General features: G+C 32.5%; 1 non-coding gene across 1 annotated transcript; it reads right to left on the reverse strand.

Moving 5' to 3' along the window:
• Positions 1–12,814: 12,814 nt before the first annotated feature.
• Positions 12,815–12,896, reverse strand: Trnas-gcu (transfer RNA serine (anticodon GCU)). The gene has a single exon. It is a non-coding gene; the product is annotated as a tRNA-Ser (tRNA).
• Between the last annotated feature and the right edge of the window lie 7,511 nt (positions 12,897–20,407).

Consider the following 20,407-nt stretch of genomic DNA (forward strand, 5'->3'; position numbering starts at 1 on the left):
GATAGTGTTTTGTGTCCATAAGCCTGTTTTTCTTGCGGCCCTCTTCTGATTGATATCCATGATCCCTTTTTTCTGTTCTGAGGTTAACCTTCATCTAAAATGTTACAAAGAATTTTCAAATAATAATGAGGAAAATTTGTACGACAATTCGACTTTGAAATTTTCGAATAACATTAAAATTTCTAGTAATTGTTATGCGTGCTAGTCTAGATAGGAAAGACCACGCCCATTAACATCGTATCTCCCATATGTAATATTAATAAACTCTTTGTGTTATTCAAGTCAAACTTGTGTTATTTTATTTCTACAGCAACAGAAAGAAGTATCTCACCTTTAACAATGTTTTGAAGTAACTTAAACCATTTATTTGAAAGAAATTTTAATATAGTTAGAACCTGTCTAAATATATTAGTATACTACTCTATTAGTAGAAAGTTCAATTTAAAATACTGGTATGGATAGAACCTGCCGAATAGATAGACACTTGCATAACTTTTTGAATTATAAGCAAAAGCTTATAGATGTGCTGGTACAAGTGTTCACTTTATTACATCATACCTCTTGCTCAAACTTAGACGCATCTTTCGAAGTCAACAAGCCAGAATGTCAAATTTACACGCATGGTTACTTAATCATGCTTAATAGGATCAGCATTTTCCATAAAAATATCTTTTTGCGAATGTTTTATCAACAAATTATTATCAGTTTTGTTAGAAAATTGTTGAATTGCTCATTTGAGGTCTTGCTTTAAAAATATGTATATATCTTTTTTTCACAGTAAAAAATAGTATAGTCGCGTAAATCATTTAATCAACCCTATTTTGAATACTAAGCCACCTAAAATACGCTACTAGGAAATTTTAAACACGCGTGACGTACTGCTGGCTAAGAGTTTTCCAATTGTTTTTATTTGTTTTGTTATTCATAATATTTTTATCGCAAATTAATATAATAACAAGGTATTATGGTTCTAAAGTTATTAACGAAAGTACGCTAGGCATATGCCTTCTTTAGCTCTCTATAAGCCTACAATGAGATGAGGGTACTTACCATGACCAAGATTCATTTCTGGAGATGGAACATAATTGCTTTCAACTTCGTCGTCTTCGTTTTCATCTTCATCATCATCTTCGTCATCATCCTCGTCAGCGCCATCATCAGTTCCAGCATCAGCGCCATTTTCAGTGCCATCTTCAGTGCCATCTTCAGCGCCATTATCTCCAACAACGGTTCCATCACCGTTTTGAGCGGAATCTGGAAAACCGTTCGAACTTAAATATCTATCTGGTTTTGCATCCACAATTGGTACACGTAGCCACATAACCAGGAAAATAAGTAAACAGGCGAGAGCACCAACATTTGATTTCATCTTTAAATTAAATATATATCAAATTATTTTATGTAAAATAATATTATTTGTAATAATAGGGAAAGAGATTATTAAAAGACTAACATACGTTTTGCGTCAAAACAAAGCCAGCTGATGAACTACTTCTTCTGTGTTTTAATTACAAATACAATACAATTTGCATACCTTTAAAACTCTCAAAATTCATTGAACATGATCTAACTTTTGTGACCTTTGATCCGTGAAGCAGCAGCATCCTTGTGTAAACTTTTATATTTGCTTCAATAGCTTTATACCCAACTCGTTGACCTTGGTTTTCCGCTTTACGACATTTTCGTAAAATTTCGTTACTTCATTATATTTCTACATAAATTTATTCTATTGACCTAGTGATAGGCCGTCCCGTCCATTGCAGAAAAATCTTTGGTACGAAGTCCGACCGAGTCAGCCAGAAAAGTGTGAATTGACCATCTCTGCTTAACTTTTAAGATGAAAATATGTGAGGGATATGGCTACATGAATAGTCGATAAATTTTTAAAACATAAATGTTTAATAATAAAAGTTTTGAAATACAATACAAAAAATATATAGTCAACATTTGAGCAAAAATTTACGGGTTTTCTTATAATATATATAAGGATAAGCACAAAAATGTAGATAAAAGCTTGGCGAATTCAGCTTGATTGATAAAAGTCTTATCAATCAACCTTTAGATCAAAAATATAATCATTATAAAGACGTTGTCATCATAATGTCTGAACTAACATATCCACATCAATTTATATGTATGATTTAATAAAAAGCAACTTAGGCAGCACAATTTTACGCATTGAAACGTTTATAGCGGACTTTTTTTATCTTGTCTACTCTCTGTCTCGACTTCTATCTATCTCAAACAAAAGACTCTTTCTCTTAGGCATTGTGTACGCTCTAAGTTATTTTCCTCCCTTTAAATCGAGCTTCTCTATCTTCAAGATTTCTGTATCTCGAAGATTTCTTTATATTGAAGATTTCGGTTTTAGAAGTGCGACATGGTGGTTTAGAAGTGCGACATGATTCGGAAAATTGAAAACGGCATGTCCAACAAGTAGGCATAGAAAGAAAAATCAATAATTGTTTTAACTTTTAGGAAAAAAACCTTCTGCTTTTTTGTGAGAATTTTCTCTATATCGATCTTTCTCTATCGTGAAAAAAAATTTTGGTCCGTTGCGCATTCGAGATAGGGTTAGGTCACTGTATTTTTAGCGTTTTTTGTCAGAGAACCTAGCTCCAGCTGATAAGGTGTCGATATTTTTGGGTGTAAATCTTCTGACTAGCGCAGAGAGAAATTCTAAACCTTAATTTAATTAGATTGGTGTTTGATTATTTTTTCTCCAAAGATCGGGTTTTACAATTTATTTTTGCGAATTATGACTTTAATATGTCAAGAAAAGAATATTTAGATCTAATGAGATTCTTCTTAAATAGATAATTTTTTGTTCTTAAAAGAGTCTCCAAAATGTTTCCAATCAGCTTTTAAAAACATCCGTACTTGAAATATTGGGAATAAAACCTTTCACATCTATTCGTAAGACTTCTAACGTGTTTTGACGTTTATAAAAAGTTAGTAAAAAGTTAGTGAAAATGAACTAAAAGGGATAGCAAAATCACCCCCACACTGCATGAAAAATAAAGTTGGTCACATATAATTTTATTATTACTATTGTATAGAAATCGTATGGTTATATCGTTCTCAGAAATTCGATTATAAAAAAATTTAAACCGGTTTAACTCTGTTTAGTGAGTCTTAAGATTTAACCAATCAAACGTTTTTTTTGGTAGTCCAGTGTGTGTGTGTGTGCAGTTAAATGTTCATCGAAAATTAGAAAAATTAGGACGTTCAAAACATAAGTGATCTAGAAAGGTTCTCTGAAATAAAATATAAAGACACAGGAGTGAGAAAAGAGACAAGTTCAATAAGCAAAAGACATTCAAAGAAAAATAAAATAATCTTCTTTCTGTTCTAGCTGTAATTTATTCAACAAAGTACTTCTTTCGTGCAGACATTTTTGTTCCACACACAACGTTTTCCACGTTTTCTTTTTGTTGTTGTTAGAGCTATTGCTATTTTAACTGCAATAGAAGCGAGTTCATAACCTTCTGTAATTTCTTATTACAATTTGTCGTAAGTAAAATTAAAAAATTCTATTCGCATGTATCATTTGTCAAGTGTATATTTCATTTTAACCGTGTTGTGGCGGCTCAGAGAAAACAATACAATATTATATAAGAATTATACAAAAACCACCACCACCTCTCCGTCCTGAATAGGAATTAATTTTCAATACAATTTTGACAAATCAAATTCAATTAATGTAATCGTGTATCAAGTCTCACTTTAACTGGCGAATAACTATGGCATCAAAGGTATGTCTAAGTGCCCCTAATACTATTCCTAACGGGAATAAGCAAAACCAACCACGAAATTTTATTAAAATAATATAAGGCGATATATAAAATACAATACAATTCTGTCCCTTAACAACAAAAGTTGTTCAACTAGTCCAAGGTCTCAATGTATAGCAATGTCTTACTGGTTATCTTTCAGAGCTACAATCCGTGTTTTTACAACGTAATTCACAATTACTACGCACATCTACGCCGAGTATTGGATATATAATCTTCACTTGTTTACAATGTAATCCAACAAGATTTTTTTCTAACTTCGAGTTTTGCTGTTTATCACACACATACTCCCAATGTACAATTCGATGTCGTACTTGCTTGCACGCACATGGCGCAGTTGTTGTCGTTAAAACAAGGTGCTACTTCAAGATCTATCATCCACTTTGCGTCATTTCGTTGCAATGATTTGTTGCCTTGAATTATTGTGGTTTTCTTCAAATAAACTAATGGTATTTGTGTAATGAAATAGAGAAGCAAAAATAATTTTGCTGGCGTGATAAACATATTGTAAACAAGAAATACACCAATTTGTCACAGCGAAATTACTAATTAAGCAAAATATTAAATGCCGCTTTCATCAAAATCTTAGACATTTTTTATCTCGTATAACTATATTACATTTTTAACTTCTTAAAATGTTGTGAATGTTATGCATAGAAAAGAGGAAGTAATGGAACTCACATTCGCATGCCGAACTGAAACCCTTGACGGTTTAATTTTTGCAGGAGAATATTCTAAAACAGGGTTTGAAATGATACATTTTTTATACACTTACCATCGTTCATGTATCGTTTTTTAGAATAACCTTAAAAACGTCGAGATTTGAGCCAAAATTAATAAAAGCTTTTAATAAACTTCAAACGTTTCTTAATAAAAAACCGCCAAATGCTTTTAGTATGTTTGTTCTTGCTATTGTTTTTCTACTGCTTTTAGATGTATGTTTCCTTCTTTGCCTTTGTACGTTTGTAGCTATAGTATTAGAGGTAGTATGTTTTTTGTTCGGATGTATTATGTCCGATATACTTGCTGTACAATCGAAGTCTGTTTTCTGTATGCTATTTTACGCTTGTCTAAATAGCAGTTGTAGAGCATATATGTTTTGTTACATGGTTTATACAGCTGTTTATGCTTATGTGTTTTTCATAAGAGCGAAATTTCCATGGTGTAAAAAAGCGCAGGCGGCATCTCATTAAACATTCGCAGAGAATACAAATTACCTTGCACCAACACGGTTCTTCTGTTTACAGCATGTATTTCCAATTTGTATTAATTTTACCCGCGTTATGGAAATCAAATTTAACAGCCCCCTGCGCTTCATGACATATAGCGCAAAAAATCGCACCATCGAAATTTGCTTGCTGATAGATTGCACTTTGCTAACAAATTGTATTTGCTATTAGATTGTCGTAAAACTGAAACACCATTAACTATCTGACCACAATTATGTCCCTATAGCTTGCTTAACTGTGGCGTCTTTTGTCTACTAAAATTGAGAGAGGTTTGCGCAAAATGCTGAAAAGTTTAACTGAAACTAATATGTCTAATGAGATTCTGCATAAACCGATCTGTGACGATATATCTTTCAAGAAGTGTCTGCAGAAAAAAGAAGACGATTAAGATTGTTATTCACTTTGTTTTACTCTAATTCTAAGTTTACATTGCTGTTCGGTACACCTTAATTCACAATTACTTCGAACTTCGACTTTTGGTTGAACAGGTATCACAGTTTTAATCTGTGTGCATTCCATTCCTTCATAACTTAAAGCTAGCTTCGAACTTGTATTATAATCACAAACATACTCTGTTTGAACAATCCAGTGTTTCACTTGCTTGCATTTACATGGTGCAGCTCTATCGTAATAACACGCTGGATTTGGTAAAGAAAGTTTGCTCATTACTTTAATCTTCCATTCGTCTTTTTGCAATGTGTCACCTGCTCCCACTCGCGTTGGGTGTACCACGGGTGGGAGAGGGGGAGAAAGTGTTGTTTTCGGAGTGTGAAACGATTTCTTTTGATGGTTTTTATGAAATAAACAACTTTTAGCAAACAGTAGAATGAATATTGATAGCATATGTCGTGACATGTTTATCTAAAGATAAAGGTTTCTGTTGATTATTTCTGTTGATCACACTTTGTTAACTTTTTACTAAAGATGGATGTATGATCTGGCACTGTCATTGACTTGACAGAAACCACCGATAAAACAATTTAACTAAAACTTCGCTAACACAGATATAAAACAACTAAAAGTATGCATGGTATATGTAGCTCTTTTATTTTTGACAAAATTAAAAGGTTATGTGACAAGAATATATATATATATATGAATATATATGAAATAAAACTAATATAAAACTTAGTGATTGTGTAGAAATATCGTGTGTTAGCATCTCCTATTAAGTGTTTAATTGTCATAGCTACTTTGCATTGTTACACATATGTTGACATTTACTACATCAAGCCATTCTTTTAGAAATATTCCATCGAACAATTTCATTTATAAAAAGAAGATCAGCTCGCTTGAAGGAACATGAAAATTATTTTCAGAAAAACACTTTTCCTCTTTTTGCATCATTGAGCATGGTTTTATTTGTTTCAGTGAGATTGTCAATCTCACCTTCAGCATGCTTCACCAATATTTTATAAACGGTTTGTTAGAGCTACAAATCAGCTTTTAGTTTTTAAATGTGATAAGGAGTTTACGCTTTAAGCAGTAAAATTTTTTACGAGGATTGAGTACAATAAATAAGCTTAAATATCATATTGGAAATTTTTATATTGTTGAAAATCCACAATTTAACATATAAGGAAGTGCCTGTGCTTTAAAATCACACCGCGTTGAGAATATTGACACTGAGGCAAACTTTATAACGCCCGCTACTGTTATTGAATGTTAAATAAGCAATTTTAGTTTGGAAATAATGGAAACCCATTTGGGTTTTTTTAAGAACTACTTTATGCTATGGTGCTTGGTTGTGTAACTTACTGAGTTTTTTATATTTACCTATTAGGTACCTGCATACCAAATTTTAAACTCCTATACCTTTTAAAGCCTTAGATTTTGGTTTTACTTCAACTACCGCTAAATATTTTTACAAAAATCTGATAATTGGAAAAGTACAACAACTTTCCTTACGACTATCCTAAGAGTTTAAAACTACTTTATTAAAGGTAATTATTTTGTAAATTTTGAACACGTGATTAATTCAATTTCCCGAATTTTTCGGATTTAAACCGAAAATTAAGACCAAGTAAGTAAAATAAGTGAGTAAAATATATTTTTAGGGCTTATCCATTTTCAATAAAATGGCTTTTCATCCTAATAAAATTTAACAAGAAGTATATTGCAGATAAAATACAAATAAATGATAAAATATTATTGACAGAATAAACAAAAGAACATTATGCGAGATCATCAGCATAAAATGAGACAGACGAGAAACTAACACACAAGAATGGAGCAAACATGCAAAGAAAAAATAAATAAATAAAATATCGGTCTCTCGCAAGGGATCTTGCTATTGCAACATCTATCAAGTAGCCTTTAACGTTCTTGCAGAAAGTGGAATGAACGTTTTCGTTTTTTAGTTTTGGTGGAAGCTCATTGAACATCTTACTAGCAAAATCTTGGAAAGTTCATGATATAACCGACGGTTTAATACGCTTATCAGAGTTCTGCATTGTTCTTATGTGCACTTTAACATCCAAATTACATGTAGAAGGCCAGTATACTGAGTTTAACGCCTAATGGTAATTTTTACCAAGTTAAAATTTCTACGTTCTGCAATTTTTAGCGTAGTTTTGTAGCTGCATATATAATACAATGATTACCATGCCTCGTTGTTTTCATCCCGTTGGCTTTGATGTCCCGAAAGCAAGTTTATATCAAGTTTGTATCAGACGTTGGTCATAGTTACCTTTACTATATTTGCTTTGAAGATTCAACCGGTCAGATCAATTGAGTTTTCGTTAGCAAAGATCACAAATCAATCCAGTCAAATAAACAATATCAATGGCACGACCAGAGCTCATGGCGGCAGCACTGGCGGAAAGCCCTCAGCCAACTGAGAAAGGAGATTAACATTCCAATACAATCTGCAATCTACTAGCCCGGTAGTGAAGTAGTTTTAAGTTTCAAAGAAATTAAGTCTCGTTTACATAAAAAACGTACGAAATTGGACAATGGCGTTATGTCAATGCTGACAAAAATCATGCTCACGTAGCATTAACCAGATGTGGTGACAAGGTTCAGAATTTATTTGGTAACCAATTGCTGAAGTAAATGCAATAATCCTGAGATCGTTGAAAGTAACAAACATCCCTAGGAAAACTCTATTTTATATCAGTCATAGGTACCATTTCAAGTTGTCCGAAGATTATTCGAGTAGCAGCATTAATGGACCCACTTTACTGGTCCTCGCGTAATGTTTCAATATTTTCTTTTTGGCAAATCCACTTGAACATCTTTCCACCAAACAAGCTCTGTTGCGCCTTTTTTCGTGGTAGCCTCCTGGCTAAGTCTACAACTTCCCTCTTAATATTTTTCACATGCGTCCATCAATTTCTGGATTATAAAATAATGTGTTATTCTACTCATTGTTTTGCAAATTTCATCCTTTTTATAGCTTTTTTCAACTTTTTTAGCTTTCTTTAGTAATCATTGTACATATGTAGATCATCATTTCGTCATTCACTGTCAATGTCGTTGCATATTTCAGATTTTTCTTTTAATATGGGCTACTTTGACCCTTGTGGGTATGGGGGGACATTAAGTCCCCGCGGGCTGTAACTTTTGTTCTGTTTGATTCTAAGTAACGAGAATCGGTGCAAAGAGGCATCAATATGTTGTGACGTAAGTAGTGACAAAACATTTGGTTTGACATGTCATCACAGGAAGTGATGACATCATAATGAGACAATGGTCAAAGAAAATATGTCTTTTTTTGAAATTATCGGGTTATTAAAGTCATTAAAGAAAAACAAAATAAGAATGTAAGACATTATTAGGAATGTTTATAGGTGAAGGCAAATGATTTCTCTAGGAAGAAAACGGAAATCGATCAGAATTCAATTCTTGAATCAATAATTTTTTTTAAATAATCGATGTTTGAGAGCCTTGGTATTAATAGCTGTCATAGAATAAAACTCGGTATATCTATGCACATTTATGTCAGTAACTACTTAATCAAGACAAATTGGATTGGCATGTGACAAAACGACCTATGACGTCATCATATATTAATAGAAGATACTAATATTGCGAGATGTAAATTACCAATGTTCCGGTCTGCAAATTAGATAGTATGCATGTCAATATTTTATGTTGACTTATTGTCATTACCACATACATAATCACATATTCATACCACTTGTTAGTTTAGAGTACATTCATTTTTAACACTACACCAAAAGTACATATGATCACAAGACAATAAAGGACAAAGTGACATTGACAGGATAATTTTTGGAAAATATTTTTTAAATAAAAGTTAGGAAAAGTCACAAAATTCCAATTAATTTCATCCAATAATTAAAAAGTTATGAGACTTTATGCGCCCATACTAAATCCGCTAAAGAGGATTATTAATAGCTCAAATATCCCAAAGTTTATTCTCACGAAACAAAATATGCATTTCTCCCGCGATAATTTCTAAGAATAAATATAAATTGTTTCTTTTGGCTGACTTCTGACCTTCATTTCATGCTTTCTGATTTTACTTGTTTTTGTAGCAAAGGGTATTTATTATTGATGATTGAAATGATTTATTGAAATTATTTACCTAGCATATTTTTTTTCAGTTCCTATTGGTACTGCTTGTTGCTAGAAAGCTACTGCGCATCTTACTTTGATTTTACTTTGCTTTTACTTTTTTTTTTTACTTTTACGATTTTACTTTTGATTTTACTTTTTTGATTTTACTTTTTTTTACATCTTACTTTGATTGCTGAAAATTGGTGTTCAAGCATGGGCTTGCAAGCCCATGCTTGAACACCAATTTTCTAGTTTTAAATCAATTTAGTCAACTCCACACTTAAATTTAAATTTCTCAAATAAAAACTCTAAACGAGACTTTGTAGAAGATAAGACTCTCTTATTTTCGTTTGAACAAATTGAATAAGAAAATAAGTAATGCTATTTGCTACGTAAGTTCAAACGATGATACGATGAATACGTCAGGTTTTGTTGTTGACCTTTTCAGGAGGCAGAAACAAAAAAATGCTTTATTTTAACGAATATTAATTTAAATTATATTAAATTAGTGAGTATTAATTCAACTGTTGATTGCAAAATGTTTTAACCTTGTTCGGTCCGGGGGGTGGGGGGCGGATTCAACTCCCCCCTCCCTGAAGGTTTTTTCTTAATAACGCTCTAACGCTACGTTGCAATGGCTATCATACTTATTGAGTTTCAGTATTCATCCATTACACACCTGTATGCCAAATTTTTAGGTCCCATGCCTCTCAGAGGCTTTGATATTGGCTATTATCGAAACTACCTCTAAAAATCGCTATGAAAACTTTATAACTCTTGTTAGCATTATCCTTAGAACTTGAAACTTACAACACAGCTTTTTTTATCAAGAAGAATCATCATCGGATTAGTCACGTGTTTAAATAATGAAATTATTTATACTTTTCAAACTTTACTCGAAAATCGCAAAAAAACGAATTTTCGGGCAATTTTTGGCAACTTTTCATACGATCATGTAGAAACCGGAAAATATGTTAAATAACTTTTATTTCGCTTTTAGAAACTTCAAACTGATGCAAAAATCCGCCCTAGAACTAAAATAATTGAATTTTAAGCAGACGGTGGCAGAAAATATGCTGACGCAAGCAAAAATTTATTGCCTTCATTTTGTTTCTTTTGTAATGTACTATAAGTGTCCCAAGCTTGATTCAACATGAACAGGCCTATGAAAAGTTATCGAAAAGGGATGGGGGCGGTCATATTATGTTAGAAACCCCCTGGAGCAAATAGGGTTAAGGAAACTGTGTCGTGTTTAATCTATTTAACACTACTCTACCTAAAGCATTGAGCATTTCAAGTAAATAGCTTACATTTTAAAGATGATACATTTGTGATTCCGGACATTTGTTAAGGACCTTAATATATCTGAAATCTTTTTGTATTACAACAGTTTTTACTTTATATGTTATGTCCTAATATTCTTTTTTTAGAATTTTAGGGCATGGTGGATCCTTTTTATTAGTTTGCCAATACTTGACTCAACAACATTTGTAACAAAAAAACATGCGACGAGGGTTGGATTTGACCCAACGCAGGTAGAGCCCAATAGTGTAGCATTCCATTGCCTTAACCACCCGGCCACCTGGTCTAACTAGACTAGTATATATTTAGTAATATGTGAATAACTAGTACAATAAATACGTATAACTTATTATTACTTTCTAAGTGACAGGCAATTTAAAGGGTAAACAAAATATGTGGAGGTTCCACAAGTTAAATACAAAAATCGTTACATCCGTATCAGCATCGTAAGTTTTTTCTATGATGGATTATAGATCGTGAAGTACAAGTACTATGTTTATTGCCAAAGATGTAGAATATTGCACTTCGAGGCTATAGAATGGTCATATTATTCTATTATGAAAGAAACGTTGTAGAAGTAACAGGATTCGAAGAGTTACCGCTCCTACATTTTACTCGGATACCTGTGATTGTACCGTTGTATTTAATTCTTACATTGCGGATCCCCAAATTATGAAAATGTTCGGTTTAGCGACCTGATTCACATGACATATGCATTAAAATACTCATGTATTGAGTACATCTTAACAAAAAACGGATGGCACGATCTTAAAAAATGAAACTAAATGCAAGTAAAGGAAGATATAGCATATCACACATCGAGACTATAGAATGGTCATATCAGTCTATTATGACAAAAACGGGGAATAAATATTGACAGAAAAATGGCGTCGTTCGACCTGTCTGTCAGTTGCCTGTTTCATTAAAGTCACCTTAAGTCAATTTTCTTGATTTCAACAACAACAATTTATTAAACCTTTATATTGCGATGGTTAAGGTTGAGAAAGTAAATTAACAATTTTTGATATTTAAAACACACCTACTATTTCAAAATGTTTCCAGGATGCAAGCAGCAAAAAACAGTTTTTATTGCAAGTGCTAGTTAATGTAAGATGGTTTAGAGCAACACTAGTTATCAAACTCATGAACACCGTTTTCAAACAACATTAGTACTGGTAAATCATTTTGCGAACAACCATTACAAAACTTTAAATATGGTCAAAATCTTTCTTAATTTGTAAATAATTGTACAATGACAGCGTGCAATTCTGTTTCCTTTGTTCATTGACAAAGAAAGATTACAGTCATCGGTCATGCAAGAAACTCCGATTCTTTTTAAATTGGAAATGACGACGGCGTCGAAATCTGTAGAACATATGCATGACTTTTGGTGATAAAATTTGAGATTATATTATAAATTACTAACTAAATTTAAATAACTAGTGATAAGATGAAAAAGGTATGCTTTTAGTTCCGTCCGACAAATATAGTTTCTGTTGATGTCGAGTTTGGGACTGATGTATTTCTGATCAAGTAGGAAATACGTTCATAAAAGCTGACAATACATGACTTCCGCTGTTTGAGTAATAATATTTGACCTTTTGCCCCTTATACAAAGTTATGAGTCGTGTGAATTGATGCTCTTTCGAAAGTAGTTGACAGCAAAAAAATATGCGTAAGATGTTGCTAGTGAAATTTTTAGTATCAAAAAGGCGAACTTTACCGTTTAATTTTTAAGTTTTTATCACCGATTTGTTTCTTACTATAATGTGAGGAACGCAAAACAAAAATTATGCGTTAACTATGCGTTTCCAAAAAAACTATAAACCCACATGATCATTTGAGCTTATCTCTCAGTTCTTTAAGGAAATTTGCATACAAAACATACGCTTTCTGAAACATTGTATCGTCAACATTCACCAACATTTGACAAAAAGAAACAATAACAATGTAAAAAATAGTGTGCGTCGAGGATGGGATTCGAACCCACGCGGGCAGAGCCCAATAGATTAGCAATCTATCGCCTTAACCACTCGGCCACCTCGACTTATTAAAACAGCATATATTTAGTAATATGTGCATAACAGGTACAATGAATAGGTATGACTTATTATTACTTTCTAAGTAACAGCAGTTTAAAGAGTTACTACAATGTGTAGACGTTCACTAAGTAAGATGGAAACACGTTACATTCGTATCAGCGTCGTAAGATTTCTTATTTTTAAACGGTTCATTGATTGAAAAGTACTAGTCCTATGTTTATCGTCACAGTTGTTCCTACGTGGGAGTAACAGAATTCGAAGTGCTTTCATTCCTACATTTAAATACCTGCGATTGCACCTTTGTATGTAGTTCTTACATTGCGGTTCCTCAAACTGTGAAAATGTTCGGTTTAGCGACCTGGCATACCTGAAACATGCATTAAAATAAACATGTATTGAGTACATTTTGGCAAATTCGGATAGCACAGGCTAAAAAAAAATGAAACAAAATCAAAATTAAAATTAAAATGAATAGACGATAGATTACCATATTATTCTGCTGTGAAAAAAAACCGAAAAAAAATTATAAACAACAAAAAGGCCTGGCATGACCATGCTATCAGTTGCGTAGTTCAATAAAGTCACTAAATCGTTTTCATATGAAGCAAGATGTCGAATTCCTTGATTTTTAATCACAATAACTTGCTAAATTTCCACGATGTTTAGAAAAAGATTTTGCCTGAAAATCGACAATTTGTGGCTATAATAAAAAATGCACCCGTAATTTCGAAATTTTTTAAACATGTAGGCACGAAGACATCTTCTTTTTGCAAGTACTTATTCTACTTATTCTACGCATGAGCATCGTTTACAATCAACGTTAAAACTTGTAAATTATTTTACAAATAACTATTACACAACTTTAGATATGATGGAAGTCTTGCTTAATTTGTGAATAATTGTAGCCCGAGAGCACCTCTTATTTTCTTTGTTTTCATTTTTCAAAAACAATTTTTTACTTTCTTAGATCATGCAAGAAACACAATTTTTCTTTTACGTCGGAGATCACGAAGACCCCAATATTTGTACAATATGCACATGTTGATCTTACCTACATTAAGCACATTTCTATATTTTGGATGTAACCAAAATAGCGTAACTACTAAGACCATTCTGAACATTGTCAACTCAGGTTTGAAAACTTTCAAAATGCGTGAATCAGATAGTGAGGTTTCCCGATTTCGAAGATTTCTGGAAACAAAGTTTCTTTTCGAATTCTGCACTGCGATTATTGCGTAAATTACGCGCATGCACTGTTTGAAGCGCGTGTAATATATATTTAGCAGTTAAATACTGTTTTTTCTCTCTCGCAACAAGCTGTTATCGTTAACTTTAGTATTTAAAAATTGTTTCCTTTCTTTTATATACTATGTCGAACTCGACAAAACAAGACACCACCTAATCAGTGCAAAGGCAAGAGATAAATGATGACGCAACAAACAACGATAGTTCAATGTTTTTATTCTGTCTAAAAATTGTTAAATACGAAATTATGTTCGAAATTGCTTACAAAGTCATTGAGTAGCAATTTCAAAGGCTTTCCTAACCGAAAAAAGCATAAGAACCTCTAGTTCGGCTATTACAAAGTACGGTGCTTTTTATCCTGGAGTAGGAGGCGATTGCAATAAAAGCAATCGTCTTCGTGCAATGATCTCACGTCGACGTTCTCTTTGTAAACTTTACTTGTATTATTTGTACTTGTACATTATTCATGACGGATCTCGACGAATTCAGCCAACGGGAAATACCAATGTTCACCAAAAAGGTAGTTGCTTTAGGTGTTTGTCAAGATGTGAAAATAATAGAATTAACCTATGTGATTACTTTTAGTTGTAAACTTTGAAATTTGGCATCTCTTATATCATATAAATTATTGTCGAAATTTGAAAAACTAGTGATAAGATAAAAAGGAATTGCTTTCAGCTTTTTTATGTACAATGAATTAAGTTATTAGAAAATAACGATGAACACTTGCCTGACAAATTATTTGTTTTAGGCTTGATCGATGGTTTTTCTGAGTTTTTTTAAAAAAAGGGTAAAACCATCAAATATAGTTTTTGTTGATGTTACTTTTGGAACTAATGATTTCCTGGTCAAGTACAAAATACCTTCATAAAATCTGACAATGCATATGAATCTGACTTCCGCTATTTGAGTTATTGTGACGTCTGTTGTTTGACCTTTTGCCCCAAAGGCGAAGTTATGAGCCGCGTTATTTGATGATTGTTTAAAAGTTTTTTCAAAAGCCAAGCTTTACCGTTTAATTTCGCAACTTTTTATCACCGCTTTGATATTTACTATAACGCGAAGAACACAAAACAAAAGATAACTATACGCTTTCCAAAAAACTAAAAATATAAATGGTCATCGGAGCTTATCTCTCAGTTCTTCAAGTAAATTTTCATACAAAATATACTCTTTCTTAAACGATATATGGTCAGCAGTTCACTAACAATTTGCAAAAGAATACAATAACAATGTAAAACATAGTGTGCGACGAGGATGGGATTCGAACCCACGCGGGCAGAGCCCAATAGATTAGCAATCTATCGCCTTAACCACTCGGCCACCTCCTACAAATCCTACATTTATCGCCAAAGTTATATGTTGTGAGGGAGTAATATATTACGAAAAAACTTACTTATACTTTTTAAATGATACCTTTAAATGATACCTTTTTAAATTTTTAAAATACGAGTACAGAAACTGTGATGAATGCTCGTTTTAGAAACTTAACTTATCGTTCATTAAAATAAAAAATGGTTTTAGTATATTTTTGCAAAATTAAGGGTCACGAACTAAATAAAATCGAAACTGAAATAAAATAAAAATGAAATGAAATAGTATATAGCATATCACATTTCTAATTGCGTCGTTTAAGCAACACCTTGTTAAATTTCACACAGTTCAGGAAAAGATGTTGCATAAAAATGAACAATTTGTGGCTATTATAAAAAATGCCTCAATATTTCGCAATTTTTCCAACATGCAAAAACAGCTTTTTATTGCAATTACTTGTTAACGTGATTAAGTTAAATGGTTAAAGCAAACCTAGTTAACTTTCTCATGAACATCGTTAAAAAACAACGTTAAAACTGGTAAATTATTTTCAAAACAACTATTACAAAGCTTTAGATATGATGGAAATCTTTCTTAATTTGTGGATAATTGTAGGAAAAGAGCGCCTCTTAATTCGTTTTTAGATATTTATCAAAAAAATAAAGTTTTTAGGCTGTGTAAAAACAACTAATTATCATTCTGTCCAGCTAGCGAACACCCAGAATAATGACAATTGTCAAAATGCGTAAATCAGATATAGGATTAACCTATGCAACTACTTTTCGTGATAAACTTTGAAATTTGGCATCTCTTTATAATATACATTAATTCGAATAACTCGTGACAGGACCAAAAAAAAATGGTTTCAGGCTTTTATTTCTAAAAGAAATTACGATTTTTGGCGTTGTTCTCAACATACAAATCATCAAAACAAAGTTTTGGAAAATAATGATGAGCACTTGTTTGACAAAAAAAAAAGCTTCGCTTTTTAAAACGAAAAATTTGATTTCACTATCAACATCTAATGCACAATCTCTTTATTGTAAGCATCTCTTAAAAATCATCAAATAAAAAGGCTTATAACTTAGTCTTAGGGGCAAAAGGTCAACCAACGGACGTCACAAATACTCAAATGGCGGAAGTAAAATTCATATGTATGGTCAGATTTTATGGAGGTATTCTGTACTTGAGTAGGAATATATTAGTTCCAAAATCACCTTCACCTCGTCTTAGTAAAAGAGTTTATATGTGAACAACCGGTACAATGAATATGTATAACTTTTTATTATTTTCTTTTCACATCTTCCTGGCAAACACAAAAAACTACTTTTTGGTGAACATTGGTATTTCGCGCTGGTTGAATTCGTCGAGATCCGTCGTCGTGAATAATGTACAAGTAAAAATAATACAAGTAAAGTTTACAACAAAACGTCGATGTGAGATCATTGACCAAAAACGATCACTTTTATTGTAATCGCCTCCTACTCCAGGATAAAAACCACCGTACTCTGTAATAGCCGAAGTAGAGGTTATTATGCTTTTTTCGGTTAGGAAAACCTTTGAAATTGCTACTCAATGAGGACGTAAGGAATTACTAACATAATTTCATATTTAGCAATGTGTAGACAGAACAATAAATATTGAACTATCGTTGTTTGTTGCGTCATCCTTCATCTCAAAGATTTGTTTTGCGAGATGCCTCTTGCTTTTAAATTGATTGGGTGGTGTCTTGTTTCGTCGAGTTCGATGTAGTCTATAAAAGAAAACAATAGTTAAGTGCTAAAGTTAAGGTGGTTCCCCTAGAAAAAATTATATCGCAGAAGATTGTCTACTTGATTCGTATATAATTAAGACAAAAGTTTCTTTGATTGATTGCCATGGGTACCCGTTGCTAGGAGAATTATAGGCAGACCTAACCAAATAACTGAATAACATGCTTTTTTCAAGCGAATATTTGGCCGCGTATGTTCCTCACGGGTCACGTGTATGGATTGAGTGAAACGCATTTTCGCAAGGATGAATTGTCTTCCAGAGAATTAATGTATGTTTTGGACAAAAAAAAGCTAAAACAGCGCGAAACAAGCAATATCTGGACAAAGTAACTGAAAGACAAAACTTTATTTTAACAATAAGTGGTACTAATGACTGCATCATCATGGACATTTTTGACTGGTGGATGGACAAAAGATGTACGGCAGCACTATTTCGACCTGAAAAGCACCAAATACCTAAGATCTACTTAGGTCTAATTGATGACATGTTTACTTCGAGGGGGTGCATCGTTAAGACAGCTTTCTGACTGCGTGTGGAACACCACATTTAACATTCAGAACTGTCATATATTGCCTTAGGAGGCCATAAAGTATCATCCAGCTATTACAAAGAATTAAACATCGACGGAGGGGCAAGAAAACCGTCTAAACATGCGAAAATGGTTGCTATGGGCTGCTGTTGGTTGGGAAAAGTGCCAGTATTAAACTGCTGAATAGATATTAAACGCGCTTCAAACAGCACATGGGCGCAATTTACGCACTCATGGCAGTGCAGAATCTGAAGAGAAACTTTGTTTCTCGAAATCTTCGAAATCGGGAAACATCGCTTCTAAGTAACAGAAAATTCAGTTAACATAATTTTCAGAGGTTTCATAAAATAAATATAAAATTTGTTACATCTTTATCGGCATTGTAATTTCTCTTGATTAATCCTGATCCCACTGTTTAGATGGATACCTGCGGCTGCACCTTAATATTTTATTCTTACATTACGGTTAAAGAAACTGTGATAAATGTTTGGTTTAGTAATCTGACTTACCTGGCATTAAATAGAAATACATTGATTATATTTTCACAAAATTAAGTGGCGCAAACTAAATAAAAATAAAACTTTTGATTAATTTGAAACCAGAAAAAAGATTAAGAATGTCAAAAGCTGACTTTGCATTGCTTTTGTTAAATGTGACTACATAAATATCTTGGTACAGTAATTGATCACACTCTGAATGTTGGTTCACATTTTTATAGCGTGTACAAAAATCTCGTCAAAATTAAGGTTGTTGTGTAAACTCAAGTATTTCTTAAACGAAGAAGAATTTGGTATTGACAAATAAAAAGACCAGAATGGTAACAATATGGTTATTTAACGCAAAATAAAGGCAAGAGCAGCTAAACATGTTTGAATACATCAGGTAGTTTGTTACCTAGCATGTTTACAAAAAAATCTCTTCACTCTCTCTCTCTCTCTCTTTCCTTTTGCTCATATTATGTAATATTTTAATCATATTCTGTACGAATAATTACATTTCTCAATACTCATTTTTTTAAAAGCTAGATCACACAAATGTGGCATTAAAAAGTAGAGTTTGATAAACTTTTTTCAAATAGCTATAGCGCAATGAAGCGCGAGGTTTGCTGGGAGTAAACGGTAATTTATATTCTTTGCGCATGCTTAATGAAATGTCATAAACCAAATACATATGCTGTACCACTCTTATCTATTCAAGTGGAGAATAGCGCACAGAAAACCGACTTCAAGTGTGTACCAAATATATCGAACAGAAAACATACTACATCTGATACTTATAACTACAAACACACAAAACAAAGAAGATTTTGATCATATAACCTGCAAAATAAAATCAGTAAAAAAATAACAGCAAGAACAAACGTACTAAAAGCATTTGATGGTTTTTTTAATAAAAATTTTAAAGACGTTAAAAAGTGTAATAATATTTTTCGAGATACAAAATGTCTAAGAATAGAAACTGCATTTAAGATTTTACTTCATTAGCTACTATTATTGTTGTTAGGAATTGGTGTATTCCTTTTTTACAGTATGTTTATCACGCCAGTAAAATTATTTTTGTTTCTCTAAATCATTCCACAAATACCATCAGTTTATTCGAAGAAAACCACAATAATTCAAGGCAACAAATCATTGCAACGAAATGATGCAACGTGGATGATAGATCTGGAAGTAGCACCTTGTTTTAACGATACAACTGCGCCATGTGCGTGCAAGCAAGTGCGACATCGAATTGTACATTGGGAGTATGTGTGTGATAAACAGCAAAACTCGAAGTTAGAAAAAGATCTTGTTGGATTGCATTGTAAACAAGTGAAAATTATATATCCAATACTCGGCGTAGATGTGCGTAGTAATTGTGAATTACGATGTAAAAACACGGATTGTAGCCCTGAAAGATAACCAGTAAGACATTTTTATACGTTGAGACCTTGGACTAGTTGAACAACTATTTTGTTAAGGGACAAAATTGTATTGTATTTTATATATCGTCTTGTATTATTTTATTAAACTTTCGTTGTTGGTTTCTTAGGGGCACTTCCACATACCTTTGATGCCATAGTTATTCACAAGTTAAAGTAAGACTTGATACACTATTACATTAATTGAATTTGATTTGTCAAAATTATATTGAAAATTAACCCTATTCAGGCCGGAGAGGTGGTGGTGGTGGTGTATATTTCTTATATGATATTGTATTGCTTTTTCTGAGTTTCCCTTTAAATGACCTGCAAAATGTTAAGAAAAGTCTTGATTTTAATAATGTCGTCAAAACTTTTCTTTTAAATTTTATTAAATTTGTCAGGGCTATAAGGATGCAAATATTATTATGCCTATAACACTTTTTGTTTAGGAGATAAATAGGGGGAGTCCCTTCCGTCTTAGAGACCTAAAGATTCCCTAAAAAGCTCGACATGGTTAAAATGAAATAAAAGCTTGACAAGTGATGTATGCGAATAGATTTTAATAATTTTTCTTTTGACAAAATGTAGTAAGAGAGGTTATGAACTCGCTTCTATTGTGGTTATAATAGCAACTGCTCTAACATCAACAAAAAGGAAACGTGGAAAACGCCGTATGTGGAACAAAAATGTCGGCACGAAAGAAGTACTTTGTTAAATAAATTACGGCTAGAACAGAAAGAAGATTATTTTCG

This window comes from Hydractinia symbiolongicarpus, chromosome 2 (genome assembly GCF_029227915.1).
Source record: "Hydractinia symbiolongicarpus strain clone_291-10 chromosome 2, HSymV2.1, whole genome shotgun sequence".
NCBI lineage: Eukaryota > Metazoa > Cnidaria > Hydrozoa > Anthoathecata > Hydractiniidae > Hydractinia > Hydractinia symbiolongicarpus.